General features: G+C 42.9%; 1 protein-coding gene and 1 long non-coding RNA gene across 9 annotated transcripts in view; one reads left to right on the plus strand and one right to left on the minus strand.

Annotated features, from left to right (window-relative positions):
• The window catches only part of LOC126871471 (uncharacterized), a 152,085-nt gene extending 136,873 nt beyond the window's left edge, over positions 1-15,212 (minus strand). Inside the window, exon 1 of the long non-coding RNA XR_007691654.1 lies at positions 14,966-15,212. This is a non-coding gene — a long non-coding RNA (uncharacterized LOC126871471). The remainder of the gene's footprint in view (positions 1-14,965) is intronic.
• The window catches only part of LOC126871415 (ankyrin repeat domain-containing protein 50), a 218,180-nt gene that overhangs the window by 39,623 nt on the left and 154,236 nt on the right, over positions 1-24,321 (plus strand). The gene's annotated exons all lie outside the window — the stretch shown is intronic.

A 24,321-nucleotide genomic window follows, 5' to 3' on the forward strand; every position in this document is an offset into this window, starting at 1 on the left:
GAATAAATATTCTTTTAGACCTTTTTCAACATTGTTTAATTAGAATCTTGTTTATTTGTGGGTGGGAAAAAAAAAAGTAAAAGAGTGTGAAATTTTGCTGTGGATAATTAAACGTACACGTAGAGGCGTTAAATAGGAGCATGGTCGTTCGTAGAAAGAATAACTCGTAGCCTCGTCTAAATTGTTTAAAATTATTGCGAAGAAATTATGTAAGAGATTATGGAGATTCTGATTTTCGTTAATACTCTGTGATTAGAATCTCGATTATTTATCGGAGGAAGAAAGAAAGGTAGAAAGAGTATATTGGAATAAATATTCTTTCAGACCTTTTTCAACATTGTTTAATTAGAATCTTGTTTATTTGTGGGTGGATAAAAAAAAGTAAAAAAGTGTGAAATTTTGTTGTGGATAATTAAACGTATACGTAGAGGCGTTAAATAGGAGCATGGTCGTTCGTAGGAAGAATAACTCGTAGCCTCGTCTAAATTGTTTAAAATTATTGCAAAGAAATTATGTAAGAGATAATGGAGATTCTGATTTTCGTTAATACTCTGTGATTAGAATCTCGATTATTTATCGGAGGAAGAAAGAAATGAAGAAAGAGAATAGCAGAAACTCGATGTATATTAAATAATTGTAGGATGTGTTGAACACGGTTGTTCGCAGAATTAGTCGGACATTTGTTTCTTTGGATTCTTATCGACGTTTTGTATAATCCAGATCTTTGTCTATTCGCGAGAGGAATAGAAAGAAGCGAGGAGAATAAGAGAAACTTGATGTATCGTAGATAACGATAGGGCGTGTTGTACACAGCTGTTGGTAGAAGTATACTCGAATACTTGTTGTATTAAAACATTTTCAACATTCTGTAGTCAGAATTTTGTCTATTGATAAAAGAGAGAATGAAAGTAAAATAGAAGAAATTGAATGTAAACAATTACATAGACACAAGTATATATAAGCCTGTTAAATACGAGTACAATTGTTAGAAATATTCGAACGCTCATTTCCCTTGACCTTTGTTAACATGGCGGGGAAGGACGATAATCGAGCGTTAATCGACCGCTGTAAATTACAAAAACATGTCGGAGAACTTGGCTCGAAAGATAGTCGAAGAAGTTGTCATGAAGAAGACACAGAAACGTACACAGACACGAGTAACATAACGTACAGCAATTAGTATGAAAATGAAAATGACACGAGAAACCATCCTCCAGTTACTTCTCGTGCCGCGTTTCAAATCGATTTCCTGGAAAAACTCGCTTCTCTCGATCGCCAACCACGCGTCCGAGGATCGCAACTCTCGCCGTGTTGGAGAAATCAGAGTCACGACGACCGAACAGGCAAACGAAGGTAAAAAAGAAAAAATAAAGTAACGAGAGAGAGAAAAGACAGAGAAAAGGAAGAAGCTCGGTGAAAAGGCTAACGAACTAATTAAACTACTAGCCGGCCGTCGAGGGCTCAAGCCAGCTTCCGTTTGCTCGCCTTTTTCTTTCTCCTCGGCTCTACCCTTTTTTTTTTTTTTTTTTTTTCTTTTTTTCCATCGAGATCCATCGTTGGACTATGTACACAAGGAATGCGACGGTTAAGGCGAACCGAGCGACGACAGGAGAGGCGGAGAAAACGCATCAGGGATTAATGAGCAGCACTCGGTATCCCTTCGTGTCGCGTTTTTCGAACGAATCGTTCCTACGGGAATAGGACGAGGACGACGCGAACCTCCAACGCGACGATCGTCGTTCGTTTGTCCGGAGTTTCTTTGTCGGCTGAAATTTTGTGCGTTGAGACGCGTCTAGTTGGACGAACGAGATTCGCTTCTTTTTTTTAACCCGTTAACGCGTTCGTAGCTGACGACGTACTTCTGTATTTCCATTTTTGAAATCTTTCGCTGAATAGCTGGTTGCACAAGGTCGTTGTACGAGCTCTACGATATCTTTTTCCCATTCGTTCGTAGTTACGGTTATCACCGCGTCGTTCTCTCGCGCACTTGCATCCTCTGCCTCGACGTCCGTATCCCATCTATTCCATTCGTTTGCAATTTTTCACTGTACTTTCGAAAAACGACCTCGCTGGCAAAAATACACGTAAGGAGAATTCGCGTAAAATGGGAAAATACGCGATATATGTAAACTACGGTACGCGTTATTGTACGGGCAACGTTTAACAGATCTTTGCTTAGGTTTCACTCTTTTATTTCCGCTTACACGACTGACGCGAATTTCCATGAAAATTCTTCCCAACGCGATAAACCATCGACCGATCCCGAACGTCGTATCGAAGTACCCGTTTTTCGCCATCGAGTAACAGGCGAATCAAACGATCGAGCAACGTTCAACGTGTCATATTTCGGTTGTATGTTACGCGCGTTGTGTTTCGTTGCCATTGTACAACACCGTATCTCGTTTTAGCGTTCTGCCCGACGTAAAGTAGAAAGGCGATTATCGTTATCCGTCGAGGGGCAAGTGATTAGGCGAGTGGCAGATTCGAGCCACTGTTCCGGCACCTATCATCATCTTTACGCCAGTTTGTCTCAGTTTATCTCTGTCCGTTTCGTCGGACGATTCTCTAAATGTTTCTAGGCCGTTTGCCAAAAATGTTTCCACCGCATCGAGAGAGCCGAGTGTGTAAATGTAGCGACACGTGTGCCGGATGTTGATAAATATGGAGGACGTTCCGCGATGATCGATTACGAACAGCTTTACGAACAGCATAGGGGTCCTGTCGAGAACGCTTTCTTAAGAAAACATCTTTTTTCAACGACAACAAATATCATATTTCGCAAGATTCCGCTTGAAACGATTCGCCGAGCAAGAGGAACGTTTCTTCGGTAAAACGATCGCAAAATCGATCTGTAAACAATTTGAGAAATTTAGTACGAGAGGAAGATCGCGCATGTTGCTCGATACGACCTTCGATTTTACTTCCGCGAAATAAACGTTGAATTTCGCTATGGATTTCCTTGGACAATCGAATAGATGCATCGCTAGAGATCGTTTTGTTGGAAAAAAATTAGTGACACTGAAATATTGGGTTGGAAATTAGGTGATTGTGGATTTTGTCATTAGTTGGTAATGTTATAGAGTATGCGTGGCTGTTGTAATGTTAGAATTTTGTTGTGTTGAGGTTATTAGATGTATGAACAGAGGAACGCGTGGATAAATTGTCAAGTAGAAAATATACAGGGTGGTTGGTAATTGGCGGTACAAGCGGAAAGGGGGTGATTCTACGCGAAAAAAGAAGTAAAAAATATAGAATAAAAAATTTTTTTTTCTTAATTTTTCCGCCGAGACAACGATCTACAGTGAGATCCGGTATAACGTACCGCACGAAACGGTGTACCGAGCGAAAATTCAAAGTCGATTTTCTCGAAAACAAAGCCTCGAACGAAAAATTTTTATTCTATATTTCCGACTTCTTTTTTCGCGTAGAATCACCCCCTTTCCGCTTGCATCACCAGTTACCAACCACCCTGTATATTTTCTACTTTACAATTTACACTTATGATAATGACACAGTCCGCAATCACTTAGTTGCCAACCCAATACTTTTGTTTCTTAGGGAAAATGAAGAAACACGATGATTACGATCTTCGATACGGTATGTTAACGAAGGATATTCAAAGTTTGCGCTTTGATCGCGCAAAGATTGCGTTTCGCGCTTTATTAACTGCCGCGTCTCTTGCGGCGATACACGTTTCTCCATTTGAAATATTCCTCGGCTTAGATTGGATAAAAAGTTGATGGTTAGTTAAGGTAGTACGTGGAAGGAGGGAGAGTTAAGAAACTCGATATCCTTTTTTCTTTTTTCTTTTTTTTTTTTTTTTCAAGCTTCAAGTTAGAATTTTCAATTTTCACTCGCTCTCTTGCCGCGCTGGTTTCTCGAATATTACTTAAGACAACAAATCGAAAGTTGTTAGTTTGAACAGCAAGATAATTGGAAGCTTGGAAGTTTGTTTTTCAAGAAAATTGAAGTTTATGGCGGGAAAGGAACTCCGAGTTTACGAACTGCTCAAAGGGAAAGAAATTAGGTTTACAGGAAGCTGCGTACAGCCAAGAGAATGAAATAAAAGTGAACGAAATAAAAATTCACTTTCAATTTCATCGAAGAATCAAATTTCCATTTGTTGCTAATTGTTGTAATTCTTGACAAGAAGATACCCGTTTGTGTGCAACAAACTATCGTTAAAACTTTATTCCGAAATTCGTGTCGACAAATATTTCTCGTCCAATATTAATCTTTTCATATTTGTTGTTCCTGCGAGCAAGAATACGTGCGATAACGCGAGCGAAACAACAGATCGATATCCGGAAAAAATAGCACGGACAAAGTTTCGGCGAACTGTACCGATCGGCGAAATCATCGACCGGAAAATCTATTTTCGCGAACGATTCCGTTTCAAACCGTGTTTTCACCGATGGAAAAAGACATTACGAGCAGAGTTTTCCCCGTTAATATAATCAAAGTATCAATGGGATTCCAGTTTTCGAAATGTGTGCCGAAATTCTAGCAAAAAAGGAGAAAAAAGTGCCGCTTATTTTAGTTAGTTTTTAATTTAATATTCTCTAAATTCTTGCAAATAATACTCGAGTGACGTAAAATTCGATTTCTGTATAATATAATACTAAAATACTTGTCGGAAAAACGAAACGAAATATCCGGATCGCAGTGAAAATTTAATTTTCGAAAAATTTATCGCACAACTCTTACGCGGTGCGATTATACGCGAGCAAGAGGAACTTGTGAAACAGCAAAACTTAAAAAAGTTGTTTCTGGAAGTGAAACAAAATACCATTCGTCGGAATCACGGCGGAAATTTAATTTTCCGAGAATGTATCGTACAATTTTTGCGCGTTTCGATTATACGCGTTCAAGAAGAACTTCCGAAACGGCAGAACGTAAAACAAAATTCACCGGGAAAGTGAAACAAAATACCATTCGACGAGATACCAATGTCTCGACTAGAGGGAAAATTTAATTTTCTAAAAAATTCGTTCTACAATTTTTACACGGTTCGATTAGTTACGCGCCCAGGAGGAATTTCTCGCGCAGCAAAACCTGAAAAAAAAAACGCTTCGGAAAAACGAGAGAAAATTTGATCTCAAACCTTTCTCTTTCCCTCGATCATAGAGAATATTTTATTTTCTGGAAATGTATCTCACCGCGTTTTTCCACTGTACGCGGTCGAAAGGAACTGCTCGGATAACGCGGAACCTGGAAAAGTTGTTTGGAAATGTGCAAGAAAACGTCGTTTGTCGTTCAATTTTCGAAAATTTCGTTGCGCAATTTCGTCAGGCTCCGAGTACACGGAAATTGAGAAACGAAGGAAAAATAACTTACGAGCGAAGGGAAAGCCGTAAAAAATTGCCACGAAACAGGAGGAAAACAAATGTAAACGCGTACGGGGTGAAAACAACGGCGAAAGAAGAGAGGTAGCCGAAAGCACGAAGAGACAGCTGGAACAAAAGGGGTGGAAACATTTGCTCGAGGGCTGGGATTCGCCCCCTGTCGAGTATGAAGCGTCCTAATAAACTTTTTATCTGCAACTTGGCGGTTTCCACGAGCAAATTAACAAAAACAAGGAGCAGGTTTGCTGGCCCAGTTTACGGACGAGCGGTCCGCGTTATGTACACGGTGTTCCAGATAGTTGGGAAACAGCTGCACAGATAAAACGCCCACGCGAATCGAAGTACCCTTTGTTGATCGTAGCTACTGCGATCGTTCTCGATATCTCGTTCTCCGTTAACTGCATTGTGCGTTTGTCGCGCCAACAATTCTCTTTCTCATTCTGCGAACTACAGAATATACGGGAATCGAGGACGATTGAAAAGCGATTTCGTCTTTTGTAAACGCGGAAGATCGATGGAAAAACTGTGCGCGTTGCACAGTTGCGCCGTCGACCGTGAAACAACTTTTAGTTGCATTGAGAAATTTAATGAAAAATATATCGTAAGTTGCCACTCAGATTTTATTACGAGGGTGTATCGCGCGTCGTAGTGGGCGTTGGCCTAAATACCATACAACCTAAATATCATAGTTTAGTCAATAGATTTGCTGTTCGTTTCTCAGAGACGCAACGAGAGGGAAGAAAGGATATCCCGTCATCGTCTGATTATAAAATTTTCTCCAAACGCAAGACCACGATTCCTTGTCGTATTTCGCTCGTCGAATTCGCGCAATAATTCTACATACGAGAATACGTTTGGCGTGTGAGCCGTTGATCGCGAAAGTTTTGGCGCGTCGACCGAATCCTCCGTCTCAAGTCGATGCAACACGGTTCAATTTCGACTACTTTGCGAACACGGTTTGGTATCATTGCGGTGTAAATGGACGCAGCGCAAAGTAAACGATAAATTTTCTTTTTAGATTCTTCGCTCAGTCCACTCTCGCGATCACCGGCACGTGTCGTAATTCATAAAAAATCGTACGAAACGGAATATATCGAGACTTGCGATGCCGCGAATGGTCGAGAAAGACGCAAAAAGATGTTAAACGCGGTCGAAACGATGGACGTGGCGCGTTTGGTTCGAGATAGGCCGCGATTCTGGCCGGAAGCGTCATTTCCTCCGGTTTCATAAATAAAAGCCGATAAAACGCTAAGAAACGGCTGTTCTCTCTCACATAGAACGTAGAATCGACGTGACCATTTTAATATCGTTATAAATCACCAGCGTTCGCCGTCGATTAGGTGAAAGTAAGGTGCCCTAAATGCCTGGCTCGCGAGATCGATCTCGGGGAAATCACTCGTGGGAGAAAATTGCACGGCGATTTAAATTTACGCGACTGTTCCTCCTGGACGAAAGAGGGAAACGGCGTAATGGATACGAATGTCTCGGATCGCAGCAGTTGTCCAGTATCTATCGTATTTCATTATTTCGTATGTTTATGGTTGAACGCGTAACATCGTAATCGCGGTACGTCTCTTGCATTCTCTTTTCTTCAATTTCTTTCGAAAATTCAGGATTACGATGGATAGAAGAATTTTTCTCGCGTCTCGTACGTTACGTTAACGCGACAATTTCGATACTTTTTGCTTATTTATCTTTCGACTTTTTTTTTATTTTATGATGATAAATAATAATATTGTAATAATAATTTTGTAATATTCATTTATGATTATTCGTTAACCTTAATTCAGAGTCCTCAATTTAAGATTCTATCGGACAGCGGAATTTTTATCGCGTTGCGTTCCATCCTGTTATATTAATACCGACGTGTTTTATCTCATTTTAGTTACATTGAAATTATATATACGCAGCCTGTATATTTTCTTTACTTTAATTCCTTTATAATTTAAGATTCTGGCGGATTACGTTACACCTTTGTTGCTATGTTAATATCGCAACTTACGTTTACCTTATTCCTTTCTCGTTATATCGAAATTACGATAGCAGCGGATAGTTTCTTTCGTAATTTTTCCACGCTAGAAAATCGTGCTAGACGGGCGAATAAATTTCCCTTGTTTTCTCGCCTGTTTTACCACGCAGCTTACCCGCAAAAGGACTCGTATCGGTAAAGAAAACCGCGGAAATATTTCCTTCTCGCTGTCTAACGATATTTCTCTTGGCCGAAACACAAAGAAAGATAAGGGACAAAGGATAGGATCGTGGAAAAGGAGGAAAGATGCTGGGAATCGTTGCTGGTGGAGCGCGCCAAACAATCAGCTGCCAGGATATTTTCTTTCAATTACGCGCAGTTATCGATGCTTCTTCTCGCTAAAGTCCAACCTATAAGAAACGTCTCTCTTCTGCTCTGTCGAATGGGACGTTGGTCGAATCGGGTCGTATCTTATCGAGCCGCAGCGACAAGCTGCTCTTTGAGCACCAACCACTGCCAGAAACAGAGTATCGATCTGCAACATCTGCGACATCCACGTTCGACCACTCAGGAATTATTCAGTTCACGAGCCGATTCTTTTTATTTCTTCGGCGGTGAACCGTCCTTTGATCAATGCGGATGAATATGTTGCCACTTTAGTTGTCTAGCTTGCGCGACCAAGTTCTATGTTTCCACGTATTATCTCGACTAGAAAGACTCGTGGAATCGCGATTTTCCTTTCAGGTCGAGATCTTACGACGATAAGCTGATCCATTGGGTCGTCTGAAAAAAGTTTCTTTCGTTTTATATTTATATTATAAGCAAATAACAGACGAGGCAGCATTTTTTGGTTCAATGCAAACGAAACGTATCCTACGACAGCTAGAGGACGACTGCAGATAAAGACTACATCGTTCGAGAGATTAGGTTCGCACAATGTTGGTACAGACATCGACAGATAAAGCAGCTGCGTGCAGATAGCGGAAAACGCTTTTGGGACAAACTAATACCTGGTCGAAAAATGTCGACCTTTCGACCAACGCAAACGAGATTGGCGTTGTCGAACGTTTAGGTGGCCTTTAGTTTCTTCGATGCAGTTTCGTGAAATCGGAATTTCAGCTAATGGAGCTAAATGGAAAATTTATCTTCGAGATACAGACGAATCTGAAAATTTCCTCGTCTATCGTTCGGAGAGTTATTTTTCCGTCTCACGATGATCGCCGAGGTTTTATCTGCTTCTTCGTCGAGATTCCAACAGGAAACCGAGGAACGCGTTTCCTGTTGTTTCGCGTACGTTTGGGGATTTTTTCAGCTTTACGGATATTTGGTGTGTCCCGAGCGTATCTACAAGTTACGAGTCGGCCTGTTAATTATTTTGTCATTAGGTGGCATTGACAGTTGCCAGCTCAAAGAACAGATCTTTCAAAACGCAAAATACGTTTTCTCGCGTTCTTCGAGCTCGTGATATTCCGTCCTGGAAATTATCGAAGTCGCTGCGACGCTCTCGCCTGGAGTGTAAGTCCCAGTTGGCTGTAAATTTTCGGAAACGATCGTTCATCGCTGAAAGCGTTCGACGCGAGCATCAAAATTGAAGCAAATACCGCGGTAATAATAATAATCGCTGGATTAAACGAGCTGTGGCTCGCGTTTAATAGACTCATAAATTTTGCGTTCGCCGTCCAGTTACATAACTATATCGTCCGCTTGCAATTTACCAAGGTGAGCCGTGCAACTTCTTCGGCAAACAGTAAAAAAGGACGAAGAAAATTAAAGAGAGAAAGAGGGAAGGAAAGAAAAGGACGTGATACACGGTGTGTGTACACGAGGATTACGCGATCTCTCGGTGTATCGCGAAGAAAGTGGGACGAACTTCAAAAGAGCGAGACGCGTCGTGTGAAAAGAAGAAAAAAGAAAAAAAAAGAAAAGAAAGGAGAAAGAAGGAAAGACGCAAAGTTCCTTGGAAATTTCGCATTAAATTTTAATCAGACCGGTCGACGATTCACCGCGGTTCATTTTGTGGCCAGCTCTCTTATCTGTTTCGTCAATGCTCGTCCCGAAATCCAGCAAGATATCCTATGTATCGATTAATTCGACCAGCGTACGAAGTGACTGTAATATATGCCAGCTTTAATTCCTCTTCTTTATTTTCTCTCGTTTCGGGACAACGATGATTTTATTCTCCTCCGGCGGCTGGTCTGATTATCCGTGGCAAGCGTTGGGATACTTTCGTGAGCCAGTGTATCAAGCGGAACGTAGAATATATCATCCGCGAAGGTCGTATTTTTACATCCCACGGCGTGTTTCTGGAGAAGCGTAATAGAATTTTCGATGCTGATGGAAATCTCTGGAGGACGACTTCTTCCATATCGTTGAGCATCGTGGCAGAGCTACGGACTAGCAACTGTTTATCGATTAATTAAGAACGTGACAGAATTTCTGCGGTTCCTATGATCCGTGACGAAAGAAATCGAAATAAAACGTTGTTCGTTCGGTGTTTACTTAAAAAAATCACTTGCAACGCGTCAGATCCTCGGAGAATGTTTAAAAATCAAAAACCACGTTCAACACGTACGTGCTTATCGCAGACGCGTTGACGTCGAACAGCTTCCTCGATGCATTTGTCGAGAAACTAATGTCGGGTTGGCCGAAAAGTTTCTTTTATTATCATTTTATTAAATTGCGCGTGATCAATTTTGTTCTATTCGAACAAATATAAAATAAAACGCAATTCGGGTCCGGTGAATCGAACGAGCGTTCGTCGATTTTATTGGCTGCTTGTTGTTCAACTAAAGTTGAACTAAAAAAGGAAAGAAGAAGAAGCGACGCGTGCATACGTCGTCAAAGGACGACGCGTTCTTTCGCTTTGTAGCTTTTTCTCCTTTGCGTCCTCGATATCGCGCTGGCCCTTTCCAGTCGTATCGAACCGCTGGATTTCGACCGGCCTGAAACCCTATCGAAGCTTCCGATCGATCGGATCGCATTCTACCCGGTGGAATGCAATTGATACGAGCGAACGACTTTTCTGCAAGACACGCGTCCTGCGATGTGCTGGCTGCGACTGACTTCCGAGACATCGGACGGATATTCCACGTCGCTGTTCGATGCATCAGGTTGCAGAAAATGCGATTATGTTCGAATTTCTTTTTCAAGTTCGAGGTCGTACGAACCACGTTTGCACGTAATTGCACGAACATTTCTGTTGTTCTTTCTCTGCTTGTTCGACGCGATCGAAGGCAGCCGGCAACGAAGCGGATCGCAACGAAACTTGGCGAAACTGGGAGAAACGGACGATCGACGTAAACTGGGAATAAACCGACTGAAACTTGAAACGTAGCGAATGAAACTTGTGAAACGAACTGAATGAAAAAGAGTGGGATTGCGCAAAGGAACAACGACAGGCAAATTACTTTGTAAAAATTAGAAACACTACTGCTAATTATTGAACTAACGACCGTAAAAGTAGTCGATGAAATAGAACGAAGCTCCAGTCAAAGCGGAGATCGCAATAGCCAATTGCAGAAGATAGATTCTCGATTATCGTGCCTTGTCTCACATTTCATACGCAAAAATGTAATTGAGCCAGTTTTTGCCTCGGACTCGCGGTTGCTTCCATTTCTCTTTCTCTACGGTTAGTCTGTCTTCGGTGGCTCGTTTCAACACTTTGACTGCCACGCCAAAATCACGCGTTTCGCTCAGGACACCACGGGAGTATTTTTATTATTCGAAGCATGTAATGGCAAAATAATAATAAATCGACGATGTAAGACAATATTCTTCCCCGATGGACCGTTCATCTTATTGGTGGTCACGGGTGACCACCGTGGCGCCTTGGTAACAGTTGATAGCGACGTATTATAACAAGGCTTCGTTCATTTCAACAAACCATTCGCTTTCGTTGTTTCGTCGTAAGCAAATCGTGCAGAATATATCGTTGAAACGTGTAGAAGATATTAGTAAACAATATTTGCTCATTCTGTATATAATAGTAAGGTACGTGCACACTTGTAATTTCAATTATACGATTATAAAGCAGCATTTACGATTATTTCCCAAGCTGTGTTGATAATAATATTCGTAGATTACCCCTCAAACATATGCGTGCAAACACAGTGCACCGTTAGACGCAAGATTCGTTCTCATTTTTTTTTATTGACGTTCTAGTAAAAATGTTTAATTGTTCAATGGGGCACCTTTTGTTTCAAAGTATCTTCTATTTATCGGTTATATTCCAAATGCCCAAACTGTCAATTTTCATACAATTTTTGCAATTATAAAAAGTTAAAGACACCGTGGCCGGTCAACGTGGCAGTCAAAGTGTTTTAACGAAAGAGCAGGACGATATAACAGGGAGGAACGTATCGTAGCGAAGGCACCCCGGGGGTATTAAGCGTGGATTGCGTAACACGAGTGTACGTGTGTTTGAAAAGAGACCGAGATATTGAATGCAACTCGTAATACTACGTGACTGACGGGTCGTTGGATGCGAAGCAGGAAATGTTCGTTTGCAGCGGAAGATTAAGCCGCGTGACTGGTGGATCGCGATAGCAGATACGTTAAATCGTACGGATACGTGAATTTGTCGCGATTCGATGAAAATACTGGTATCGGATAATTTCTGACAAACTCGAGGAAAGACTAACGGTTCGTGAGTAATAGCTGCGGAGCTGCGAAAGATCGCGTACGTGACTTTCGGTATCGTTTTATCCACAGCGTTATTGCGATCGTTTATTTCGCGATCTGTTTCTCTAATCGTCCGTTTATTAAGCTTCGATAACATTACGAGAACCTAACGTGTTTCGACATTGTTCGTGACGTGTCGAATTGATCGAACGATATTCGCTCGGTACGTCGATCGATATATTCCAATATACCAAATATTTCGAAACAATTTTTACGATTCCTACGACGCTCTCGAGGCACCTTACGATAAATCCTACCTACCGATTTAAGGTATAGGCAAACATGTTTTCCGAGACTATAGTCTCCACGTCGCTTAAGCGTCGCAGTTTTCTCGATCTAAATCCTGAAAGTTTGAGATAACTGTTGGAAAGTTATCAGCGTACGTTAACCGGAAAAGAAGCCAGGAATTTATAAAAGCAGTTTAAGCAATTTATAAAAATAATCGAAAGAACCGCGTAGATTTCACGGTGTCCTTACGATCTGCTACCAATGGATACTGCACGAGTGCAACTTTTGTCTCATTCATAGAATCGTCGTCGATAGTTGTACACTCTTGGTCGATTTCCGTGCTTCCATCTTATTTCTCGAGATTTACTGTCGATTTTTATCCTCTTGGCGCCTTTATTCTTGGGCTTCGCGCATACCGAATCCACCGCTAGACCCAAGCAAGAGAACAAACGAGAAAGAGAGAGAGAATGCGTATGTGTGTGTCTTCCAGAAACTTGTTACGGCATTCTTCGCGGAAGTGGCTTGTGCACGATCGCATGAATGAATGAGTAATGCATCATCATGAATTAAACATACAGACGCGTGCGTACTTTGGCTCGTTGAGCGCGATATACGTACATGCACACTGTGTTATTGCGAACATCTTTTATAGATCGAAGATCCGTCGGAATTTAGTAGGCTATAACTGTTACTAGCGTCTAGTGTAGCCGACCGTAGTAAAGTCATTACACGAAACACTTGATATTATTTTTTCGAATTGGATCTTCTTACGATTTCTCCTCCTCTGTTGTTACACCGTACGCTGCGCGTACGCGATAATTAATTTGGCGCGCCTCGTCGGTGAATTATTACGTTTAAAAGCCAGTCTCCTCCCTCTGCCTGCCATCCTCTTTCTCTCTTCACCTGGCGGTATCCTATTCGACGTTTAGACGTTTAACGCGATTAAGCGCGAGAATCGTTGAAACAGGTCTTTGTCAAGCTCGATGAAAAACAGCTTTGAACAGTCGCGTGGCGTTTTTCCATGCACCGGTAATGGACGATTGGCGAGAGCTTTCCAGTTTTCTCTTGCATCGCTGCTGGATTCTGTCGTCCTTGCAACTCTCATAACAGAATCTATTAAACCGAGCTGCAAGGCGGATGACTAAGCGCCAATTCTGCAAACTCGTGATACCGCACGCGGAAACTCCTCGTTCGAATGAAACATCCGAGAGTAGGTACACACACCGTCGTCGTTTTATCTTCAATTTCCTACGTGCTTCCGTGCAATTTCGTTGCTTTTACGTTTATCTTTAGAAAGATGATAATTCCAGAAACGCGGCGATCCCGCGTCTCCTTTCTTTTATTCCTTTTACGGAACGTTTGCTTAAGTGGCAAGTTGAAAGAAGTTTGATCGATAGCTCGCAATAAGCCTCGCGTTTTAACGTCGTAAAATATTATTACGTTACATTCCAGGCTAGCATTACGCCAAATATTCCTCTAGATGCGATTCATTGATCAACAACGCAGCATTTTCATAATATTTTGCTACTCGTGTCCGGTTCACCGTTAACACAGTGTTTCGTTATTTTTATAGCGTATCATTTACGCTGTTAGCAGAATGGTAATAAATTCGACGCTATTTTTACATTCTTCGTGGTATCGAAACAAAAATTGCGATGACCAGTTCATGCGATTCTATTCTAAAACGAAACTGAAGATATCAGGTTGTCCGAAAAGTTTCTTTCGTTCTATAAGGAAATGATAGACGCACAATGTTGTTTGTTTTATATTAGTTTATCGAATTATGCACGAACGTAATAATAGAAATAGAACGACATGGATATACCTAGTTCAATAAAATAATATAAAACAAAAATTCTTATAAACAGAAAAGATACTTTTCGGACTACCTGATACGACAAAGAAAAATTTCCTTCTTTCGAAGTTTGGAAGAAGAAACTTTCCTCTTCATCCCGTGTTTTTGGCTATGAACAAACAGAGGTGCAACGTTGATTTTGTTAACTTTTCGCTCGCCGTTCAATGGATTTCTCTTTACTTTTTATCACTTTCGTTCACCCGTTAAGTATACTATCCGCCGAGTTATTCAAAGTTTCGTTTCGAATATCCGCCCACGCGGGTTTATTCCATTTCTTTTCAAGTTCCACGATATTTTCTATAGCTGGCTTGTCCGGACCGTAAACTTTTCTTGTTGGAATTCCCCACGGGTTCTGGATCGAGTTCGGCTCAGGACTCGATGCTGGCCACGGCGACGATCCTACTCCAAAATCTTGGAACCACTTTTTTGCAGTGGCTGCCGCACGAATAGGAGCACCGTCTCGCCGAAGGATCGTCGTTTTGTCTTCTATTTCGGTCGTGAGAGGCGACAGATCGCCGCGTAACGTCCGCCGCTATCCCGCAGCGTTCTTTTGCAAAAACAATTTCACGATCGCTGGTTTCTCGGAAATATCTACAAAAAAAAACAAGGCAGAAAACGCGTCCGAGACGATAATCGTTCACGGCGCTGTACGTTTCTTCGCGACTACAAAAATTTTCTAGTAAAACGACAGAAGAGAACATTTTCTTCTTGTTACCGCGAAATGTATCGTACGTAATTCGATAAAATGATATAAAAGAAAAAACGTGGCGCATCTCTGTTATTTCCTTACGAAACGAGAGAAACTTTTCGGCCGGCCTGATACTTCTCGTGGCCACTGTATCCGCAACTTTAAACGCGACTTCGCCTCGAACGGAAGAACGTACTTACGTAAAAAGCGCAACTCGCTCGATTCTCAGGATGTTGCAACTCTTTTTTCCCATAGCGTGTGTCACGGTGTTGCAGCCCTCGGGCCTTGTGTCGTGCACGAAAGTGCGCTCTACCGTCTGTTACAGCCGCTATAATACGTCGTTAACCGTCTCGTCAATGAACTTCCTTATTTAACGATGCTCGCGTGGCTGCGTTCGATCCTGTGATTCCGTCGTACTTGGCCCCGCCGGTCTCTCCGAGTTTCACTCGTTTACGCCTCGACGTCGCGACGACCTCCTTAACGTAAATTGATCATCTGCATTAGGCGTATCTCTGCTCTTTCGCCGAGCACGCGTGCTACGTACGAGCCTCCTGCAGGCAGACGATGCATTATATACGGGGTGTTCGCGTTGTTACTACTATCCAGCGTTTCCCGTTTGATGCGGCGTATTGGGAAAAAGAAAGGAAAGATGGAAAGGTTTTATAGTTTTTCATGGCCGACGTAACAGTGTGCGTCGTCTTTTAACGCTGTGTGCTTCTCGATGTGGCGTGAAAGCGTGTGCGCGGACGAGTTCATCCGTGTGCCACACGATAGCCGTCAGAGTCATGCAACGTCCGCGACGAAAGAATTGTTTCGTGAACGTTACGCGGCGATGTGTTTAGAAGCGTCGGATGTTTGACCCGACGCTCGGAAACGTTCGATTAAGAAATTCAAAGATCGCCTTCGGTTCTTGAAAAACGTTGCAAGTGTGAAAAAGTGTGAAAAAGAAAACTACGAAACTTTGTCCTCTCTCTCGTTCTTTCCTAACGTACTCCACGGTAATAACGCCAACTATTCACAGTTTGGTGTATCGAAGAGATGACAAGTTGTATGTATATTTATCTTCGCGTACATCTGCGAACTTTTGTCAAAATTTCAGTTACGGAAACTTCTTCGAGATGGTCGCATCGTTATTCCGCGTCGATATAAAGTCGCGATCGATCATAATCGTTCGCCGGATAATCCAAAGCAGTCGTAATAATTTATAATACGCAGCCAATGCTTAGGAAGGGTAGCGTACACGCGATACAGTGAAACGGCGAGGCAATTCGTTTTTCGCGCTCAAAAGGTTACAGGATTAATATGGGGTAGCGTATACCTGCTGCACCATCCTCGATATCGCCGCTGCACCCGTTGATATACGGTACGTGGCGCCGATTGAATTCGATAACCCGGACGTTTAATCCAGATTTCAGCCGGCGTCTGATGGGCCGAAATGAACTTTCAGCCGATTGATCTCGGAATTGGTTCGATGAAGAACTTGCATGCGCGTTTCCAGCTGTCTGCCCTGCTTTAATATCATCACTTATTATCGATCCTTCTCTTATCGGTCTGTTCGATACACCGTCGGGGAACGCAAGCTGCCTGGTTCTATATGCGTCGCGCCACCGCGCGAGCAACGTCATTTGTCCGATGTAACGCACGAGATGGGACAAAAGACGAGCGATACGCGAAGTAGGTCGAAATGTTTCGATAAAATCTCCCTCTGCTCCATACACGGGCTTTTCAACGGCACCGACCACGTTTTGCCGTGACGTTTCAAAATTAATAAAGCGGCCTCGCTCCCCGGACGAATATCTCTAATTCCATCTTCCATACGCTGTACCAAGTTAAATATACAGGGTGATTGGTAACTGGTGGTACAAACGGGAAGGGGGCGATTCTACGCGAAAAAAGAAGTCGAAAATATAGAATAATAATTTTTTTTTTTTTTAAATTTTACCATCGAGACAACGATCTACAATGAGATCCGGTATAACGTACCGCACGCGTACCGAGCGAAAATTCAAAGTCGATTTTCTCGAAAACAAAGCCTCAATCGAAAAATTTTTATTCTATATTTTCGACTTCTTTTTTCGCGTAGAATCGCCCCCTTTCCGCTTGTATCACCGGTTATCAACCACCCTGTATATATATAGCTTTAGAGGACCGAGAGCTCGCAATATTTGTTAAATAACATTAACGGCAGGTGGCAGCGAGTTTTCCTTGACGCTTTGGACAAGCGAGGAGTAGACAAATAGTCGTAGAATCGCAAATACGATAACGTTGCGTAATGCGGCTACTGAAAGTGCCAAGGCAAACGTTCGGACTTTACTCCAAGCCTTTTGTCTGCGTTTGTCTTCCTGCTATGGTGCTATTATTCTCCTCAATAGAAAAGATCATGTACATACGCGTCATACTGTATATTAAATAGAGTGGGTACAAAAGATATTCGTCGATCGTTGTATCTTCTGTAACATCGAACGCAAGATCTGAAATGTAATAGCTGATGAGAAAAAGCCTCGCTGGGAAATAACTTTAAAATTCGAGAAATAAGTTGAAATACTTTCTGTCGCATTGCTCGCCTTTATGATAGAAAAAAGAGAAATAGAATTCTCCAAGCTATTCGTTCAATAGCCAGAAGCAGGGATAAAAAACGATTGTCGGACGCGTAGGGCATTCTTCAGCGACCCAGGACAAAAATTCGGGTCGTATTTTCACAGACAGCCGCCATTTTTCGTGGGCCACGGCACTCGATGAAATTAAAGCGTTAATTGCAGCGGGTCACGCGGCGAAAATAAAGTGGCAATTACGTTGCATTGGTCGGCGAAATATTTTCGTCACTCTCTTCCTCTACCTCCGTCCCCTATTTCTTCTTTTTTCCTCTCTTTTTACATTTTTCTCGCCCTTTGCTATCATTTCCCTTCGCTCGCCTTTATTCGTCGCCATTTCGTATCTCCCCTTTCGGTTCTTCTCTTTCGCATTAAACGCACGGAAGAGATCGATCCGCCGTAAAGACAGGGAGGAAAAAAAGAGGAAGGAAAACGAAGGGAACAGAAAGAACCGGCTGTCGAAAACGAAATACAACCGAGGATCAACGGCCAATTAGGCTGATTTATTATTTTAATTGGGCCGTTTAATTGGCCATCTGATTATTCGCTAGCCGGCGTGATTCGAGAGTAACGGGCAACCAGTTCGAACCTCCTAATCGATACGTCCTCGCGGTCGCACCTATCCAGATAGTCTGCACACGCTTGCGTACTTCCGGCTCCGCGCACGTGTGACCTGTTCGTTTGATCGGCCTTCGATCGTCTTCCATTATTTTCCATTTCACTGCGGCGACTTGAATTTTGAACAGGACGAGGAATTGCGCATTTTTTCGATTTTCGAATTTTTTCAATTTCGCCGGTTTCGCCAGCATCGAAGACCGATTCTCGCCATCTCCGATTTTCCTGCTCGTCGTCTACTTTCCAGCTGTGTCTCATCGAATCGAACCTATGGACGGATACACGGTACATTGTACATTGAGACTAAAATTCTGCTACGACTAAAGCAGAAATGTTGCGCGAAACTAACCGGGGAATTGGATTCGTAAAAACGAAAGATCGTTCAAATGCCATAAATTTGCGAATCGATCTAGAAGCGTCTAATGCTAAAAGTACATGGATAGAATTTCTGGATAGATGAAAACGGGGGTAAAGTTCAACACAGGCCGAAATATCGCAACGGGCGACGCTGTCTCGAAACCTTCTCGAGAACCTGCTCCTACTCAACCTCAACCCCTTTGCTCGAAATCGCTCCACCGATAAATCCAGCCGTTTCCTATCGTCGTAATTTACATGAGGCCGCCCGGAGATGGCCAATATCACGCGCGTATAATAACGACGAGAGGCAACAACAACGCCATACCTCACCTTCCTATAATAATACCCAGCCTGTCGCTGATTCGCATTCGCGCACGTTGTTGTACCCTCGCAACCCTCTGTATCGCACGAACGCGAATAATATGCTCGTATGGTTTCCGCGTATATATGCAATGGGCTGAGCTACACGCGATTTAACTGAAAATATTTGTTCTTTATACGCGTAGGATATATTTTTATTTAATAAATATCGTATTTCCTACGAGTTGCGAAAACATGTTTCTATTCATATGCACACCATTGTACATAGTCGTGCATTTACTGCCCTGCTCGCTGTACCACAACTACCAACCACGCACGTGTATCTTGCAGGGATACACATACGCTGTTCGTGTAGAAATGTACACGCGTGTACACAGGATGAGTGGAAATTCAGGATGGGATTTGAAGCCTAGTGCGAGCGTGATCAAAATTTCGAGTTCCCGGTCTTTTCAAAATTAAGGAATTTTCTGCGAAGCGATGTTACCGTAGATTTTCAACTTGCGATATTTTTACACGTACAACAACTTCCCACCGATTGTTCAAATTGGCCGATTTCGTGTGCGCGTGAATTTCTAAAATTTCATTTTCTCTTCCTCTTAGCCGTGCAGTCTGCTTGAATTTGCAACACACCCTGTACATATTCGGCTGATCTTCAAACCGAATTTCCTATGTAAAACGAAGTACTTGACGTACACTTTCCTCGTTGCCTTCTTGTTTAGTGCCACGTAGCTCGAATTCTACGACGAATTATCACGAATGTTACGAGGGAATTTACCATCCTTTTTTACCATCGATTTGCTGCAAAACGAAACCTTCGACTTACTCTTCTTACTTTTGATACTCGTTTGCCTCTCATTGGATTGGCAAATAAGCGATTGTTACCAACTTGGTAACTTAGTTGCCAACTCAATACTTTCAGTCGTACGATCAGCTCGTACACGAATCTCAAGCGATTCATATATTGGGTGGTCCAAAAAGTTTCTTTCGCTTTTAACCCATTTGCATCCGAGCGCGGATTGATAGGGACCAGTCGTCAGTTGAACGCCGCTGATACCTTCGAACGTCCCCTTAAAAGTAGGGCCATGATGGAAATGGGTTAAAGGAAATAATGGATGCACAACATTCTCCCTTTTATATTATTTTATCGAATTACGTACGATCCTTTCTCTTCTATCAAACTAAAGATCACAACGTTCGACAGATTAGTTTTCATATTTGTACAAAGATTTGTTGTTGTAAAAGACGCGTCTGCGAAAGAAAGACACTTTCCGGACAACCTAAATATACAGCCAACGCTTGACCGAGTTTCGAGCTCGATTTACTCGAAAAACAAAGCTGCCAATTTACTTCTCTCATTCCTGAATTGCCACTTATTTTCAACCGTACGATGCGCCGCTTGTACAACGAATTTCAATCCGACCCGTGTATACGATACGACGTGTACTGTCCTTCGCATATATCCGCTACAACTCTCGTATCCGTGTATGTGGTGCGCTCGCGTGTAACTTGGAGGGTGTACGGCGCGTATAATGTAGCCTTCGAACAATGCGAGGAACTAGCGGCCCATTATAACCGGAGGGTATTGTACCGGATGTCTCGAGCCGTGCACGATGTCCCCGACGAAAGCGGCCTGCGGAGCACGCCGCGTTTCGCACCCACGCACACGCAGCCACCGGCGTTGATACGCGAGTGCGTGCGTGCGTGCGTCATTACGGTTCCCCGATATGCCGGTTCTGCTGTCTGTACGTGCAACGCCGGCCTTAGCAGCGCCATGTGCTCGCAACATGCTCCGTCAGCAACGATCTCGCGTTAACACGCTTCTCGAAATCCCGTCGTCTTCCAACAGATCGTAGTTTCCGTCGTTAGACCGTGGATCAACGCACGGTATCAAAGCTTCGGAATACGATGAAAGTTTCTCGCGATCTTGCTTCTCGATAGATCGCGAAATCGCCAAGCTCGAACGCTCTAGAGCTCTTTGCTACGAATTTATTTGTCGGAGATGGAAGAACATCGGGATTTCTCGTCAGGAATACTGGGTAAAACCCCAATACCCTAGTCCAGACTTTTACGATAGCTGCATTTAAGCAATAAAAAGAAAAAAAAAAAAAAGAAATAAATCAGAAATAACTTTAATGTTCCAACCTGGCTTTATGACGATGTGTTCAGGCTCAAGATGACCTAGCGGGTCACTAGACGTAGCCGCGGCCACGGGAGGGACGTGTACCTGACAGAGGTATGAAATGATTATATATGGCTCTCCTTAAAAACAAAGATTGAACCGAGAAGTGGGGACAGGAGTATATAAGGGCGGTTTCTTTTGGATTACGAGTTAGTTAGTCGTTGTACGAATTGCTGATTGAGTTACGGAGAAAGTTACCCGAATCGTGTATTACGTTTGCTCTCGTCATCCCGTGGACCGTGGATTCGTTGTCGAGCCTGAATTCGTTGCCACCATCATCTCGACCATCCTATCGCCGCTATGGCCCATGGCCTCTTGTAGTGTCCACATTCGTACTGATAAATATTAGCTACATCCGCGACGGTAAAGTAAGTAAAGGTTCATCGTACGCCCCAAAATGCCAACCTGACTCCGACATATTAAATTACATTCGCGTTTTTGTTTCGTTATTCGCGTTTTCTCGTTATTCTACTTTGTTATTTATATTTTATGGTCGCGTAATGTCTCGGAGTGTCGCCCGAAGGAAGGTCATCCTCTGAATCGGTACAGTGTATCGTAAGATGTGGCAGCCGTTTCAGCGGTGGACACGAGGTACAAGAGCAGCGAGAAAAGTCGGTGCTAAAGGTGTTCTATGTGACCTCGTTTCAAAGTTATAGCCATTTTTGTGTTTCAATAACCCGCGGCTGCTTGGCTTCGTAGAAGGTGGTGGAGATGGCTGTCCCTGGATCCGTATGCAATCTTGCAGTCGTCGCGTCAAAGAATTCCGCGATCTTTCGAAAATCCCACGTGTATATAATAATACTGACCGTGGGTAGCCGTTTCAAGAGCCTTCTATCAAGGCAAACGCGGTTGCGGATTATTGAAGCAGAAAAATGGCTATAACTTCGAGAGAAGGTCGGATAGAACACGTGTTCGTATGAACTTTTTTCATTGTTTTTATGCCTGCTGTCCGCTGCTGAAGTGGGTCGCACATGTTACGATACACCCTATGTTCCAGGTTTCAGGAATTTGTTCGCGAAGAAACTCGACAGACCCGCTGATTCGTCCGAGTCCTTTCTCACATCTTCGTACTCGGTGGTCCTGTTCGGTTGAAAATAGCGAGGCTTTGACGAGAATGACAGGGAATACGTAAAATCCTCGATAAGATCCTCTCAAGCTACCCACAATAATAAGACGTTCGCTTTCATCCCCATTCTTCCACCACCACCACCACCACCACCACCACCACCACTATCTTTCTTTCTCTTTCGCTTTCATTAATCCATCAAGGATATTATGCACGTTAACGATAACTAGAACCGGTCGGATGAAAAGAACAAACAGAATTACGAAAAATCTACAAAGCTGCGCAAGCGTGTCGCGATAAAACATTCCGCTTTCATCCGCCGGTTCTTCTACCACTTCGTCTCTCCATTACTTCATTAAGAAGAAATAAACACGGCGCTTGCACAGCGGTAGCTGGGCCAGTGTGTATTCCGGTAATTTTAGGATTCCATTACGCGGATAACGAGTTTTGAAAATCGATCGACCAGACAAGCCGGAAGGCCACGGGAGCAATTGCTTATTCAATAGCTGCTCGTTGCGCGGCCATTCAAACCAATCCCTCGAGTAATTCGCGTTCTCGTAATTCAGACGTGTACACAGTGTACGAGAGTTGGAGACAGAGAGTAGAAACACAGGGGAGACAAAGAGGCGCGAGAAACTCGTTAAAGTTGGAAAAATAAAAGCACCGCACAGACGACACCATAGCTCTTCCCTCTTTTCCTATAACACCCCGTCTGGTGACGTTGTTTGTTCTGTTCGTTCTGGTTTCTCGCGGCAAGTAGCAATCGGGGTCGAACCGTTTTCCAGACACGGAGAAATCGGTGGCCGTTTGTCCCAACCAGCGAAACAGATGTTGCTGCCAGTGATTTTTCTCTCGCGCTCTAATCGTACCAACGTTTAATTTCGCCGGATGTGTTTCTGGGACGTCGCTGCGTCTTCTCCTTGAGAAATCACGTCGGTTCTCTGAGCGGTCGTGGCGGTAGAAAGTTTGAAAAATATGCGGCACAGTGAGAAACGGTCATTTTAGGAAATTATCAATTGTGCTTCTCGATTTTCAACTGTCCTCGTAATTATTAGCAGGTATTTGTGGCTTTCTTTTTCTTTTCTCTTCTTCTTTTTTTTTTTTTAGGTTTGATCGTATTTTTAAAATAGACGTAGATCGACTCTCGAACGAATGTTCGCCAATGTACAATCGAGTCTTTGTACAACGTACAATCGTCTGTTCTCTAATTTTACAAAATTAAACCGCTCTTTTATCAGGTTTCCGCGTTTCGTTTTCACAGTCGCCTTGTGGAAACTCGTAAGCGTGGACAAGCGACGAAACCGCGGATCGTAACCCTACATTTTGTACGTTTTACGATTATTATAACGACGATGTCGTTGTTATCGCGTACGTGTAGCAAGAATTACTGTCTGCGTATCCAGCGAAATTAACTTGGTCGTTTCAAATTATTCATAAAGCAGCAGGAAAATATAAAATGTACATATTATAGCAGGAATAATTTGTGTTTCGAAGTTATTCAAGTTTGGCCACTCTTTCTACGTGAAATGTAGTTGTAACTCTGAAGAAGGATAGATGCGATTTAATTTATTCTTCGCCCGCTGAATTTTATTTCTCTCGTTTGTCGTATAATAAACTGTTTCTGGAAATTGTAACTTCGTGCGTACATTCCACGAGTTACATCCAATTACGGTTGCTGCAATTTGTCCCCCCCCCCCTCTCTCTCTCTCTCTCTCTCTCTCTCTCTCTGCGTTTCCTTTCATTTACCGTGTCCGGACCTAACAAAAAATTCGAATTCGTCATCGAGTCCCTAAAAATTTAGGATCCAAGTGCCACTAAAGTTTCAGAAAGTCGTTCGATTCGTTTCTTCTACAGCAAATATTCTCGGCCACGCTGCGATTCAAATACACCGTAATAAAATTCGTAATGAGATTCGACGATCTATCTCGTAAAATCGAATCTTTGGACACGCTAACGTAACGCCAACGAAAGCGAGTACATAATCGCACGATTAGTAAGATGTAATTTTAATCCCAACTACGGTTTTGAGCTGGCGAGACTAAGAATCGTTGTACACGCTAACGGTATTACAGCAACGAAGATTTAACGTTAACACGTGTAACCGAGCGAAAAGTCGCAAGACAGAAGACAACGTGTAAACTCGCGACACCGTGTCGCGGTACCGTGTTACACGAAGACTCAGCGATGGGCCAAAGTACGTCGCAAGTACGATGACTCGCGAAGATATTCGAAAAGTTTCGCTCAAAATATTCCACTATCAAGATATTCCAACGCGCAGAATTTTCCTCCTTTTTCGCGTATGTCGTTCGTATTGTACGAAAGTTGTTGATATTTCGTTAAACGTTGTAGTTGGACGTGGTTCGACAGCAGCTGGCAAAGGTCGAGCGCTTGGCAAGTGCAACGAACGAATCGACGCATCTCGCTGCA

The sequence above is a fragment of the Bombus huntii genome, chromosome 11 (genome assembly GCF_024542735.1).
Source record: "Bombus huntii isolate Logan2020A chromosome 11, iyBomHunt1.1, whole genome shotgun sequence".
NCBI classification, from domain to species: domain Eukaryota; kingdom Metazoa; phylum Arthropoda; class Insecta; order Hymenoptera; family Apidae; genus Bombus; species Bombus huntii.